This window comes from Canis lupus, chromosome 28 (assembly GCF_003254725.2).
Source record: "Canis lupus dingo isolate Sandy chromosome 28, ASM325472v2, whole genome shotgun sequence".
Taxonomy (NCBI): Eukaryota; Metazoa; Chordata; class Mammalia; order Carnivora; family Canidae; genus Canis; species Canis lupus.
In genome coordinates this window covers 40287009-40299079 of record NC_064270.1, presented here as the reverse complement: position 1 = coordinate 40299079, position 12071 = coordinate 40287009, and the positions used below count along the sequence as shown (strand labels likewise).

The 12071-nt window shown below is 62.5% G+C and overlaps 1 protein-coding gene across 26 annotated transcripts in view; it reads right to left on the bottom strand.

Annotated features, from left to right (window-relative positions):
* The window catches only part of JAKMIP3 (Janus kinase and microtubule interacting protein 3), a 97062-nt gene that overhangs the window by 68861 nt on the left and 16130 nt on the right, over window positions 1-12071 (bottom strand). For 4 of the 26 annotated variants that reach the window (XM_025467677.3, XM_025467683.3, XM_049103163.1 and 1 more), the window contains exon 1: window positions 3940-4742. The exons of 1 other annotated variant lie outside the window; for it this stretch is intronic. The gene's annotated coding sequence lies outside the window, so the exon portion shown is untranslated. Of the gene's footprint in view, window positions 1-3939; window positions 4746-11592; window positions 12003-12071 lie in introns of those variants that run through there. 21 more of the 26 variants (XM_049103155.1, XM_049103159.1, XM_049103164.1 and 18 more) reach the window with 9 other exon arrangements.

Genomic DNA, 12071 nt, shown 5'->3' with positions numbered 1-12071 from the left:
CGCCCTGGGCCAAAGGCAGGCGCCAAACCGCTGCGCCACCCAGGGGTCCCTGGGGCTTTATTTTAAATCTTAAATTTCTTGTCTTTGAAAGATGCCATTAAGAAAAAGAAAACCGGGCAGCCTGGGGGGCTCAGTGGTTTAGCCCCACCTTCAGCCCAGGGCGTGATCCTGGAGACCTGGGATCGAGTCCCGCATTGGGTTCCCTGCATGGAGCCTGCTTCTCCCTCTCCCTCTCTGTCTCTCATTAATAAATAAAGAAAAAGAAAACTGCTGCAGATTGAGAAAACATATTTGCAAAACACACACCTGATGGAGGACTTGTACCCAGAATACGTAGATATATACGTTCCAAAACTCTCAACGTTCAATAACGAAAAACAACCCAGTTTAAAAACAAACAAAAGCTTTGAAAGACTTGTCACCAAAGCAAGGGACCAGGCAGCAAAGAAGCACATGAAAGGAGGCCCCAGCGATCGTCCGATCGTCCGGGGGATTAGAATAAAGCAAGGTGCTCCCACCCACACCTGCGGCACGGCTGCGGGGGGAAGGCCGGCCACGCCATGGCACTGCGGGGACGCGGGGGAACCAGAATTCTCACGCAGGGCTGCTGGGAACGCACCACGGCGCAAGGCTTTGTTACTTCCTGAAAAAACGAACCACACACCTACCCTAGGATGGGCCTACGGATGCGCCCAAGGGAAGTGAAAGTCAGGTGTGTACAAGGCCTGGGACGTGGATGATCCTCGCAGCTCTGTCCGTAACAGCAAAACCAGAAGCAACCCCAAACCCATCAACTGGCGCCTGGAAAGACCAACGAGGGCGTAGCCCCACGATGCTGGGGGTGGGGGGGGAATAAAAACCCAAGGAGGATTCATGAAGGGCACGCGCAACAGTAAGTCTCAACAGAATGACGCGGAAAGCAGCCCGATCTACAACATACACACTACACGTCCGCATTTATACCCAATTCTAGAGGAACGAAGGCAGTGACGAGCGGCTCGGCGGCGGCCTGGGGAGACAGGGCGCGGCCGGGAGGGGCGGGGGGCAGGGATGACAAGCCTGTAGACACGGCGGTTACGTTCCGTGACTGTCCGCTCAGAGACGTCCAGTGCGCTGCCGCTGGTGACTGTCGGGAGCCTGGGCCCAGCCTCCAGCTGTGGGACCAAGTCCTGCGCAGCCAGATCCGGGCGGCTCTCCAGGGAGGCTTGGGGGGCGCTCCTCTGACGGGAACCAGCGGCTCTCGCGAGCAGGAAGACCTGCAAACGGGAGCGGATAGAAGGGTCCTAACAACGCCACAAAAAAAAAAAAAAAAAAGGAAAAAGAGGATATTTTAAATTTTTAATATTTTATTTTGTGGGTCCCTTATCTTTTTTTTCCTTTTCTAGATTTTTTTTAACGGTTCAGTCATGAGAATGCATTCACTTTGTGATTAAAAATCAACCCCGTATTTCAAAGGGGAAGTGCAGCCAATGACCTGTTAGAAGGACCCTGGTGTCTCGCCGGTGCCCGGAACAGCTCCGTGAGGGGCTGCACAGCTGGCTGTCAGGTGCGGGGACCCCGCAGGCCGAGCACACTGTGCCCACATGTGTCCACGGAGGTCATGAGCCGAGGACACGGCGGGGAGGAGGCTTTTCTTCTTTCTTTCCTGAGTTTGCTCCAGTGGTGGAGACATGGCCCCAGCCTGCTGCCCCGGTGCCCATCAGGATGGGGCTCTACAGGCCTTTTAAAAGCAGTGCCACCTGGGCATCCCCTGGATGGCATCCCCTGGACGGCACCTCGTGGACGGTGCCCCTGGATGGCACCACCTGGACGGCATCCCCTGGACGGCACCTCTTGGATAGAACCTCCTGGATGACACCTTTTTGGACGGCACCTCCTGGACAGCACTCCCTGGATGGCATCCCCTGGACGGCATCCCCTGGACAGCACTCTCTGGATGGCACCTCCTGGATGGCACCTCCTGGACGGCACCTCCTGGACGGCACCTCCTGGAGGGCATCCCCTGGACAGCATCCCCTGGACAGAACCTCCTGGACGGCACCTCCTGGACGGCATCCCCTGGATGGCACCTCCTAGATGGCATCCCCTGGACGGCATCCCCTGGACAGAACCTCCTGGATGCTGTGCACTCTCACTGCGGAGACGCTGTGTGCGAAGCGGAGGCTTACCGAGACTCCAGGTGTCTGGTCTTGATCATTCACGGCCTTCCCTTTGGGTCAAAGCCCTCATCGTGGGCAGAAGAGAATCCCTGGCAGAGGCACCTTCCCATAGGCTTGGATCTGGCTGCACGTCGAGGCCCAACCGCCTGCGGCCCAGGTGCGGGTCCCTACGCCCTGTCTCGCCAGCGGTGCCGGTCCCTGAGTTGTTGCTAGTGCTGGCCCCCCGGGGCCCCGGAGAAGGGTGCCGGAGGGGCGACCACGGCCCAGAACACCTGCCCTGTGCACCCAGAGAGGGCCGGTCCCCTCACCGCGCTCCTCGAAGCCCGCGCTGGGTGCTGGACCAACAGCGCCACGTCTGAGGCGGGACCCGGGCGCCCATGCACGTGTGCTGGAGGATGGGCCGGGGTTGGTTCCAGAAAGACCGCGGCTCTGTGGCCTGGGCCTCTTCAGCGTCTGCTCGACGCAGGGCTGCACCAGCGACCATGCGGCTTGCGTGTCTGGAAACTGGGCAGGAGGGAGCAAACAGATGTGGCAGCTGTCCTGCGTGGATCGCCGTGTCGCCGTGACGCCTCCAGCAGCTCGCACTTCAATCAGAGCAGCCGGTTCCACGGTGCATGGGGGCCGATGGTGTCGTCTCCCTGGGGGCGGCCCGGCTGCGGGAACACCTCCCAGCTGCTCAGATGTCAGCGGGCCTTAATGCAATGGGCCCACCAGGGCGTCCGCGTGGCCCTGGGAACCGCGCTCCCTGCCGGCGATCCGGGGGATGTGCCCGAGGTCAGCACAGAGTCACGGAGACGGAGACCGGCACAGACGTGCCGCCCCTGGAACCTGGGACCGAGGCCGCGCCCTGGCCTGACCTGCTCCTCCGGGACGCCCGCCGCTCACCCGTTCAGAGGCTCGGGCCCGCTGAGAATCTTCCAGGTCCGCAGCTCTGGTCCGGGCTGCAATCGAAGGAAACCCTGCTCTGGCTGTTACCCGCTCCCCCCTCCCCCCGACAGAGCTGAGCCGAGCGGCGGCAAGCGTCCACACCGCCCGCCTAGTGTCAGGGTCCCTGTGATGCTGTCTCCACCACAGCCCTGCCCGCCGCTACACAACCACCGGTTCCCCTGAGCAGCCAGAGGGACCGGGCGGGGGGTGGAAACCACTTAATAAGCTGTTGTTTCCCCCAAAACACAATTTCCTCAAATAAGGAGTGGTGTCCGTGGACAAGACATGTGTCCTGTTAAGTGTCACAGAGAAGAGCCCCCCCAACCAGGGGCGGGGCAGCCGATAAGGGCGAGCGAGAGTCATCCATGTGCCCGTACTGAGCGGCCAAACCAGGCCCCGAGGAGTCCCCTGCGCCGTCGGTCCCACTGGGGGACCAGGGAGCCCCGGGGCCTGGGGCCGGTGCTGTGTTCCCGGGTGTCCAGCAACCCCTGCACGCGGAGGGCCCGGCCTGGCACCCCTGCACCCCACGGCTGCCGTGGGGACGCGCTCCAGCCTGGGAAGCCGTGGTACCTGGCAGGAGAGGCCCACTGCCCACGGGGCGCCAGGCCCCGCACCCCGACGTGCTCGGGGGCACAGAGGGACGCTGTCCCCAGCCTCCCGGCCCGCGTGCTCTCTGCACACCCGGGATGACAGTCCACGCTGTCAGCTCCCGCTCCGTGGGTCTGATGCTAAACACAGACGCGGACTCTAAGGTAACAAGCGTGTGCACAAAGCCCGAATGCCCAGGCCGAGGGCAGCGACGCCCCTGCCGGCCTCAGACCCCCGCCCCCGCCCCGCCCCGCCCCGCCCTCACCTCTGCGCTGTCTGACCCGGATCCTGGATCCTCGGTGCGGGGACTCAGGCCGGCGGGCAGCCCGCTCCCAGGTTCTATGACTCAGCAGAGCGCTCGGCTTTTATCTTTCAGTTGGAATTTGCCAGCCGCGCATCCAGGGGGAGGGACCGTCTCCACCGCGTCTCTAAGCAGATGCCGGAGCGATCCCCAGCTCTGCCGACCGGCTTCTCAGGGCTTCTCAGGAACGCCCAGCGCCGCTCAGTCCCCAGACCGCGTAGACGGCTACGGGCGGGGGGCGGGGGAGGAGGCGGGCAGGCAAAGGCAGGGCCCCGCAGCCCGGCCACCGTCCCCGTCACCGTCACTGCGTGCGCACCCGGGGGGATCCCGGAGCCAGGGCTGCTCTGCCACAGCCTCACGGGGACACAGGGAGGAACGCGGGCCGCTGGGCGAGTCCTGGCTGCGGAGCTCGCCTCGGGGTCCAGCTGCTCCGGGAGGGCGGCTCCATCCCGTCCTGGGTCCTTAGAAAATCCCCTCTGGACTTGAAGTGGCTCGAAGGCCAATAATAAGAAGGCACTTCCACTCCTAAAGGATGCTTGATTTTAAATGGTGAGGCGCTAGGATTGGGATCCATTAAACCCTGAGGAATGAAAACAGAATGAGCCCGACAAATAAGACGGGCGCCAGTCGCGACCGTGGAGCGCGGATCTCCTTGCAGCCAAACCCCGCGGGAAAGCTCCGCAGAAGCAAAGTGAAAGGGGGGAGGCTCTCGGGGAAGAGCAGGTCCTGCAGGGTCCGGAGCTGGAGGGCACCCGGGACAGCTGGGCGGCGCCATCCGGAAACAGTCACCACCCGGGATGCAGACGCCCCCCCGCCCCACGCCCGGGACCTCGGCCTCGGCTGCCCCCGGGTCTGGAACCAGGAGGGGACGAGGCTCCCCGCCGCGTAGGGCCCGATCCTTGGCCCGTGAGGGTGCTAGCTGCCCCTCGGCTCCCAGCCCGCCCCGTACCCACCCTTCCCTTGCACCCCAGCTCTTCAACGTGGGCACAAATGTCCAAATTTCACCCCATCCCAGACCTGGCGGGCGTCTTTCTGACACGAACCCACAGCGCGGTCCTGATAACATCCAGCACGGCGATGATAATGCGGTAAATGGCAGGTGTGGGTGATCCTTGTGCTCGTCTACACCCGGGTAAGCGACACATTGGAACAAATGACCAAGCTAATGCTGGGGCCGAGCCTTCCACGACGGGGACAACACTGTCCTGGGCGCTTCACGGCTGCTAACCTGCGAGAGCCCTGTGGGCTCATTGTCACTGCTGTCTCTACAGCGCAGGTGGGGAAACTGAGGCCTGGAGAGGCTTGCCCCGGGTCACACAGCTAACAGGGGCCAGAGCGGCATGCACCGGAGCGGGACGGGGGCCGGGGGGTCTCGGGGGCCAGGTCCACACCGCAGCAGTGCTGCGGGGCCCATGAGGGCGCCTGAGATGAGGATGGTTACGCGGGGCGGGGGGGCCGTTCCGGCCACAGGGCAGCTGCCGGCCAGGCCAGACGGAGGGACACAGCAGGTGCGCAGCCGTGAGCCCAGCAGCGCCGCCTAAAAATCGTCCCAAGGAGATGACAGAGTAACGGCGCTCGGGCAGGTGCGGTCCGACAAACACCCGGCGGCACTCACCCCGTGCCCGGCACGGCCCTCGCGACTTCAAAGCCAACTCACTGGAGGATGATTGCGGTAACGTTGCCCGAAGCGTGACGCTGACACCTGGAAGCACCCTCGGTGTCCACGCAGAGACGACTCCGTGAACACGGAACACGCGTGTACAGAACACAAGGGCACCATCTGGACACGCTGGTCCACGCTTGCTGCCATGGAAGGAGGCGAACACCACACTAGGGTCTTTCAAACGCCAGTGTGTATGGGGACGCCTGGCTGGCTCCGTGGGTGGAGCGGGCAACTCTCGACCCCCAGGTTGTAAGTTCAAGCCCCACGTTGGGTATAGAGAGGACTTACAAATAAAATCTTTAAAAATCGTGACAATAGGGGCGACTGGGTGGCTCAGTGGTTGAGCGTCTGCCTTGGGCCCAGGGCGTCACCCCGGGGTCCCGGGATCGAGTCCCGCATCGGGCTCCCTGCATGGAGCCTGCGTCTCCCTCTGCCTGTGTCTCTGCCTCTCTCTCTGTCTCTCATGAATAAATAAAATCTTTAAAAAAAATCATGATAATAAAAATAAACATTTTAAAGCCGGTTTGTATAATGCGACCTTTGTAAGCGTCTGCATGAGACACAGACACAGAGACCAACAGAGCAGGGTACAGAGCCAAGATAGCAACCCTCGCATATGTGGCCAAGGATTTCTGACAAGGGTGCCAAGAGCACTCGATGCAGAAAGGACAATCTTTTCAACAAATGGTGCTGGGAAGACGGGGTGTCCCCACGCGAAGGGATGAAGCTGGACCCTTCCCTAACCCCACACGCTGGAATGAACTCAAACGACATCAAAGGTCTAAACGCAAGACCTAAAACTACAAAGATCTTTATAAGAAAACATAGGATCAAAGCTTCGGGACGCTGGACATGGCAATGATTTCTTGGACACGACGCCAAAGGCACAGTGAGCAAGAAGTGGTCGAACTGGGCTTCATGAAAATTTTAAAATGTCATGAATCGGGGCCCCCAGGGGAGCTCCGTCGGTGAAGCATCCACCTTCGGCTCAGGTCACGATTCCAGGGGCCTGGAATCGAGTCCTGCGCCCGGCTCCCTGCTCAGTGGGGAGTCCGCTTCTCCCTCTGCCTCTGCCCCTGCTTGTGTTCTCTCTCTCTCTTTCTCTCTCTCTCAAATAAGTAAATAAAATATTTTTATTTTTTTAATATTTAAAAAATAAAATAATACATAAAAATAAAAATTGTGTGCATCGAGACACACTATCCACAGAATAAAAAAGGCACAGAAGGGGGAAAAAAATATTTGCAAATCGTGCATCTGATGAGGGATTAGTATCCCGAATACATAGAGAACTCCTACAACTCAACAACAAAGAAAATAAACAAAAAACGACTTCTGTGTTCCAACAAACTTAGGCGCGTGTGCAGACCCACCTGCAGGCCCCTCATCACTGTCGCCAGCATGTCCCTCGCAGAGGGTCCTCGCACAGGCACCCAAGGGCGGGTGTCCGTCCCTTCCAAACCCCCCGGGGGGCTGGGGTGGGGGAGCACGGGGCGCACCGAGGGCCGTGCTGAGCCCCAGAAGTGTAGGAGCAGTTTGCTCATTCAAGTCACAGCTGTTTTCCTGAGCCAGGAAGCGGCGTGTGCGCCTTGTAGAGAATGTCGAGAAAGCACGGGGGCTCCCCTACGAAGGCCGCCCCCCCCCCCGCCCGCCGGGAGACCTGGGCAGGAGCGGGCCTCCCTTCCACCCCGGCTCCGGAGGTCTTGGAGGCCCCACTGAGCGTCCAGGACGGATCCCTGCGGCCCGACGGCACCGAGGAGCTGTGGCGAGGGCGGCCCGGGAGCACCGCGAAACCCCCAGGCATGGCCACTTTCGTCTCTGCGACGGGTCGCCGTCCCGAGGGCCCGGTCTCACCTCTGCACCCGCCTCCCCCCCAGGTGTGACCTCTGTGGCCGCCCCAGGCCTCCTCCCTCCCTCCCGGAGCCTGGTTGTGCCCCAGGCCGCTCCACACGCGCCCACTGCTGCCCCAGGGCTCCCGGTGTCGGCCCCCCGGGAGGGCACATCCACGGTTACGCTGCCCCCTCCCCTGAGGTACCCTCTCCCCACCCCAGGGCACGATCCCACCCCACCGGCCGCCAAGCCTGACCATGGTCCCCGCGTCCCAGGCCCCTGCCCTCAGGCCCACACCTCGCCTCCCGCCAGGACCCTCTCTGGGGACCCCCTGGGTCACGCTTAGCCCCTGGCACCGCAGCTCTCGTCACCCAGACCCACTCTTGTCACTCCCAGGCGCGGACGACATGTCTTCATTATAATTTGCTTCATTGGTCTTGAGAAACAGCAGAAATGCTGTCACTCCACACGTGTCTTTTGCAATCGGCTTTGCTCGAGCGACACCAAGTCCTCGACGTCTCGGCTCACGGGTGCTCGTAGAGCCCATTGCTCTCAGCTCGCTCCCGCGTGGGTGCACATGTCACGTGTCCGTTTCCTGCCGCCCCTCCCACCTTCACAAACGACGCTGCAGTGAGCACAGCCCCGCACGCATCTGCGTCTGCTCCGAAGGCTCTGGGCAGGTGCCCGCCGGGGACACTCTCCAGAGCCGCCGCCAGGGCCCCGGGACGCGCCTGTGCCCCCCCACAGCGTGACGCCGGCCCCTGCCATGGCTGCAGCTCTGACTCCCGACGAGGCGGCTCGTCTTCGCCGTGCCGATCGCTGGCCGCGCTTCTGCCCCTGCCATCCTCCATCCCTCCCGTCACCTTTGTCACCTTTGTCTCTGTCGCTTACTTGTCCTTCGTGGCTGCGAAGGAGGCCAGGATATAGTCTGGACGTTAACCTCTGTTGGTAAAGTCTTGGCTAGTCTTTCTCTCTCTCTCTCTCTTTTTTTTTTAAGATTTTATTTATTTATTCATGAGAGACACACAGAGAGAGGCAGAGACACAGGCCGAGGGAGAAGCAGGCTCCCCGCCGACCGGGGAGCCCGATGCGGGACTCGACCCCGGGACCCCGGGATCCATCTTTTCCTCTGTTTTATGATCGTTTGTTTCTTGCTTAAGAAATGCTGCCCCGACGCACCAAGGCACCCTCTGAAGTTCATTTTCGGGGATCGTCTCGCGTGGAAAGCCAATGTGCCGTCCCCCTTAGCGAGGATGCCGACCGTCCCTCCCGCCGTCGTGGTGCCAGCGGGCCCTGCTCACCTCGCGCTCCCGGGGCTCCGCGCCACCTGGTTCGTCCTCAAGCTGCACCAACGTCACTCCGCTCGGTTACACAGTTGTCAGAAGTCTTGACGTCTGGCCGGGCGCGTCTCCTTTGCCCTGTTGCTTTTCGAACTTGGCTTTTTTTTTTTTTTTTTTTGACATTGATTCGTCTACGTCAACGTGTCCAGAGCAAGGAAGCCCACGGGGATCCTGAGGGGAATGACACCCAACATAGCCGTTAACTGGGAAGCGGCTGACGTCTTTTTGAGACCACGTCTTTCCGCGACCTAGTAGAGCTCTCCATCCATTTAGGATATATATATATTTTTTATGTCTCTCCACGAAGCTGGACATCTTCTCCGAAAGGGTCCACACGCCGTCTGCTGTGTCTTCCGCCGGAGCCTCACGTCCGCGCTACCATCACGCGAGGCGCGTCGAGAGTCGCTGCCGCCTCTCCCCGCTGTCACCGGCGGTGAGCTGCCGTAGAGAAACAGTGTCGATTTTTTTTTAAGATTTTAAGTTACATCCACACCCAACTGGAGCTCTGAGTCACAGCCCCGAGGTCGAGAGTCGCCCGCGCCACCGCCTGAGCCCGCCAGGCGCCCCGTCATTGGTGTCTCTCCACTGACCCTGTGCCGGCAGCTTCCCGAGGTCTCTTAGCCCCGCGGCCCCGGCCTGCCTTCCCCGGGCCGCGGTTCCGCTGCGCCTCTGCGGTTCGTGGGTGCGAACTAGTCCTCCTGCGCTCCGGGCTGCACGGGACCTGCCGCACGGGACCTGCCGTGTGATCAGAGGCAGGCGCGGGGATTAGCAGCCTCCTCTCAGGATGATCTCGAAGGGAATCCCCTCGGCTTCTGCTCCTCAGGTTAGAGACGCCCCCGTATCCCAAATTTGCTAAGTGCATGTTTTTAAACGTCTTGCGGGCGGCTGTTACGATTTATGAAACGCTTTTCCTGCATCTGTATCGCCCTGTCCCCGTCCCTCAGAGCCACCCTTGCGTCCCCGCCCCCGCCCCAGGGTCGCCTGCCTGGACTGTCTTACGGTTGCTCCTGGTGGGGGGTCCGGTCCCATCATTTCAAGCCCCGAACCTGGGAGAGCACAGGTTGGCTCTTGAGTCTCCCTGACACGCGTCCCGCCCCGAGTGAGTAGCAAGCGACAAGCCCACCCCTCGGGCCTGCTGGGCACTTGCAGCCCTCCTGGGGGGGGCATTTGAGGGTCCGAGCACCCACCGGGTTTGTCTCCGCCTGCCCCCTCCCCGCCCCCCCACCCCTCCCGCCCCTCCCCTGCTCTCTCCCCGCAGCCCCTTCCACCCAGCAGCCGGGGGAAGGCCTCCCACCCTCCCGCCCTCACGGCCACCTTGCCAGCAATCCCATTTACGTCTGACACTGCAGCTCCATCGCCCTGACACGGAAAGCTTCCAACACAAGGTCAACTTCCCAACTCCCGTGTGCTTCTCCGCGGCGACGTCGGCCTCGGGACACCGGGAGCCCAGTGGGTGCGCGTGGCCCAGGGCTGGGTGGGCCTGGCTCTGCCTGGCAGTGCCTCCCGAGGGTGTGCCACCGTCCTGAGCTCAGACACCCCGAGGGACTGTCCTCCGACCCCAAGGACAGGGCAATGCAGACCCACTGGCACGGACACATGCGGCAGGGCCGGAGCCCGCAGGACAGCCCGGCCGTCACACGTGGCCGCAGGTACCACGTAAAACACCGACTTTCCTCGGAAAAACACGCACCGTGTGTGTGAAGGACCCTCCTGACCCCGATGAGTGAACGATTCCCGCCTCCACCCTCTGGACAGCGGCCTTGCTCCAGAAGATTCCTGGCCAACCTCAGCTCCTGCGAAGACCTCAGACGGGCCCTTCCACCGCGGGAGGACCAGTGTCCCCTGATGGGCGCAGCACGGAGACCATCACAGGGGCTTCATTGCACCCCCTTCCCTGGGACCCCGGCAACCCCGTTGCCAGTGCTGGGCCCCACAGAGCTTTCCAGAAGAAAGCCCCGCCCCCGACCCATGGCCTGTAGCAGAGACACATGGAGGAAACGGGCCCCGAGGCACGGGCGCCTCTCGGCATCAGACAGCAGAGCACCGCTGCGGGGTTCCCTCCCCACCGGGGCCGTCGTGTGCAGGGAGCCTGGGGACAGTCCCCAGAACCGAAGGCACAGGGCCCCCGGCCCGGAGACAGAGGCCCCGCCCCTCGGGCTGGAGGCGCCTCGAGATCCAGAGCCAAAGCCTGTAGGGTCAGTAGTCCCTTCCGCTGAGATCAAGTGCGACTCTGCAACCACCTGGGGCCACACTCACCCCTGGTCACGGTGCCTGTGACACGAGCACCTGGCGGGGACGCAGGCTGCTGCATCCTGGCCCGGCCCGGAAGGCGGGCTCTCCTGCCGGGAGGGGCGGCTCACACCCACCCCTGCGCCCGCGCCCCTGCGCCCATGCCCTTGCGTCTGCACACCAGCACCTGCACACTTGCTCCCGCGCCCCTGCACCCTCACCCCTGTGCCCTCACACCTGCACCCACACACACGTGCCCTCACCTGTGCCCACACACCTGCTCCCGCACTCCTGCACCCTCACCCCTGCACTCACACCCCTGTGCCCGCTCTGCAGGGACATGGCCTGCACCCTGTGCACTGGCTGCTCCTAGAGCCCGCGAGCCCCAGCCTCAGACGCCAGCTCCTCACCCGGACTGTCGTCCCCACAGGTGCCGCTCGAGGCCTTCACCCGACGGAGGCAGCCCCGCCCCTGACCTCACACAGCCCGTGCCCCGACCGTGCCCACACCCACAAGGGAGGCCCGGGGACGCAGCCCACTACCAGCACCACTGACCCCTGGGGTCAGGCTCCGTCATGATGACTGGAGCAGGTGTGCACGGCCCCTCCTGGCCAGGAGCAGCCCACGTCCTGCACTCCCCGGGGCCCTGTCCGTGCCCTGTGCCCCGTGTGCCGCGTGGACACGGCCCCTTTGTGCCGGTGCTAGCGAGTGTGCTTAGCCCAGAGCCACAGCACAGAATAGCCCCATTCATGCTGGCGCACAGGGCTGCTGTCCCCAGGAGGACGGAGACAACAGCCCTTTCACGAGGGTCATAAACACAGGACACTGCTGCCCTTCTTCCAGGCCAAGGCCTCACTGGCCGCTGAGTAAGAGGAAGGTGACTCGGGCAGAGGCATCCGAGCAGGACACCCAGCACCTCCCTTGCTGCAGGGCTGACCGCCTGCCACACCCTGAGCCCGGGCTGGACACCCGTGTCCTTGTCCCACCCGCCCGCCACCACCCCGCAAGGCAGTGCTCGGGTGTCCTGCTGTCCT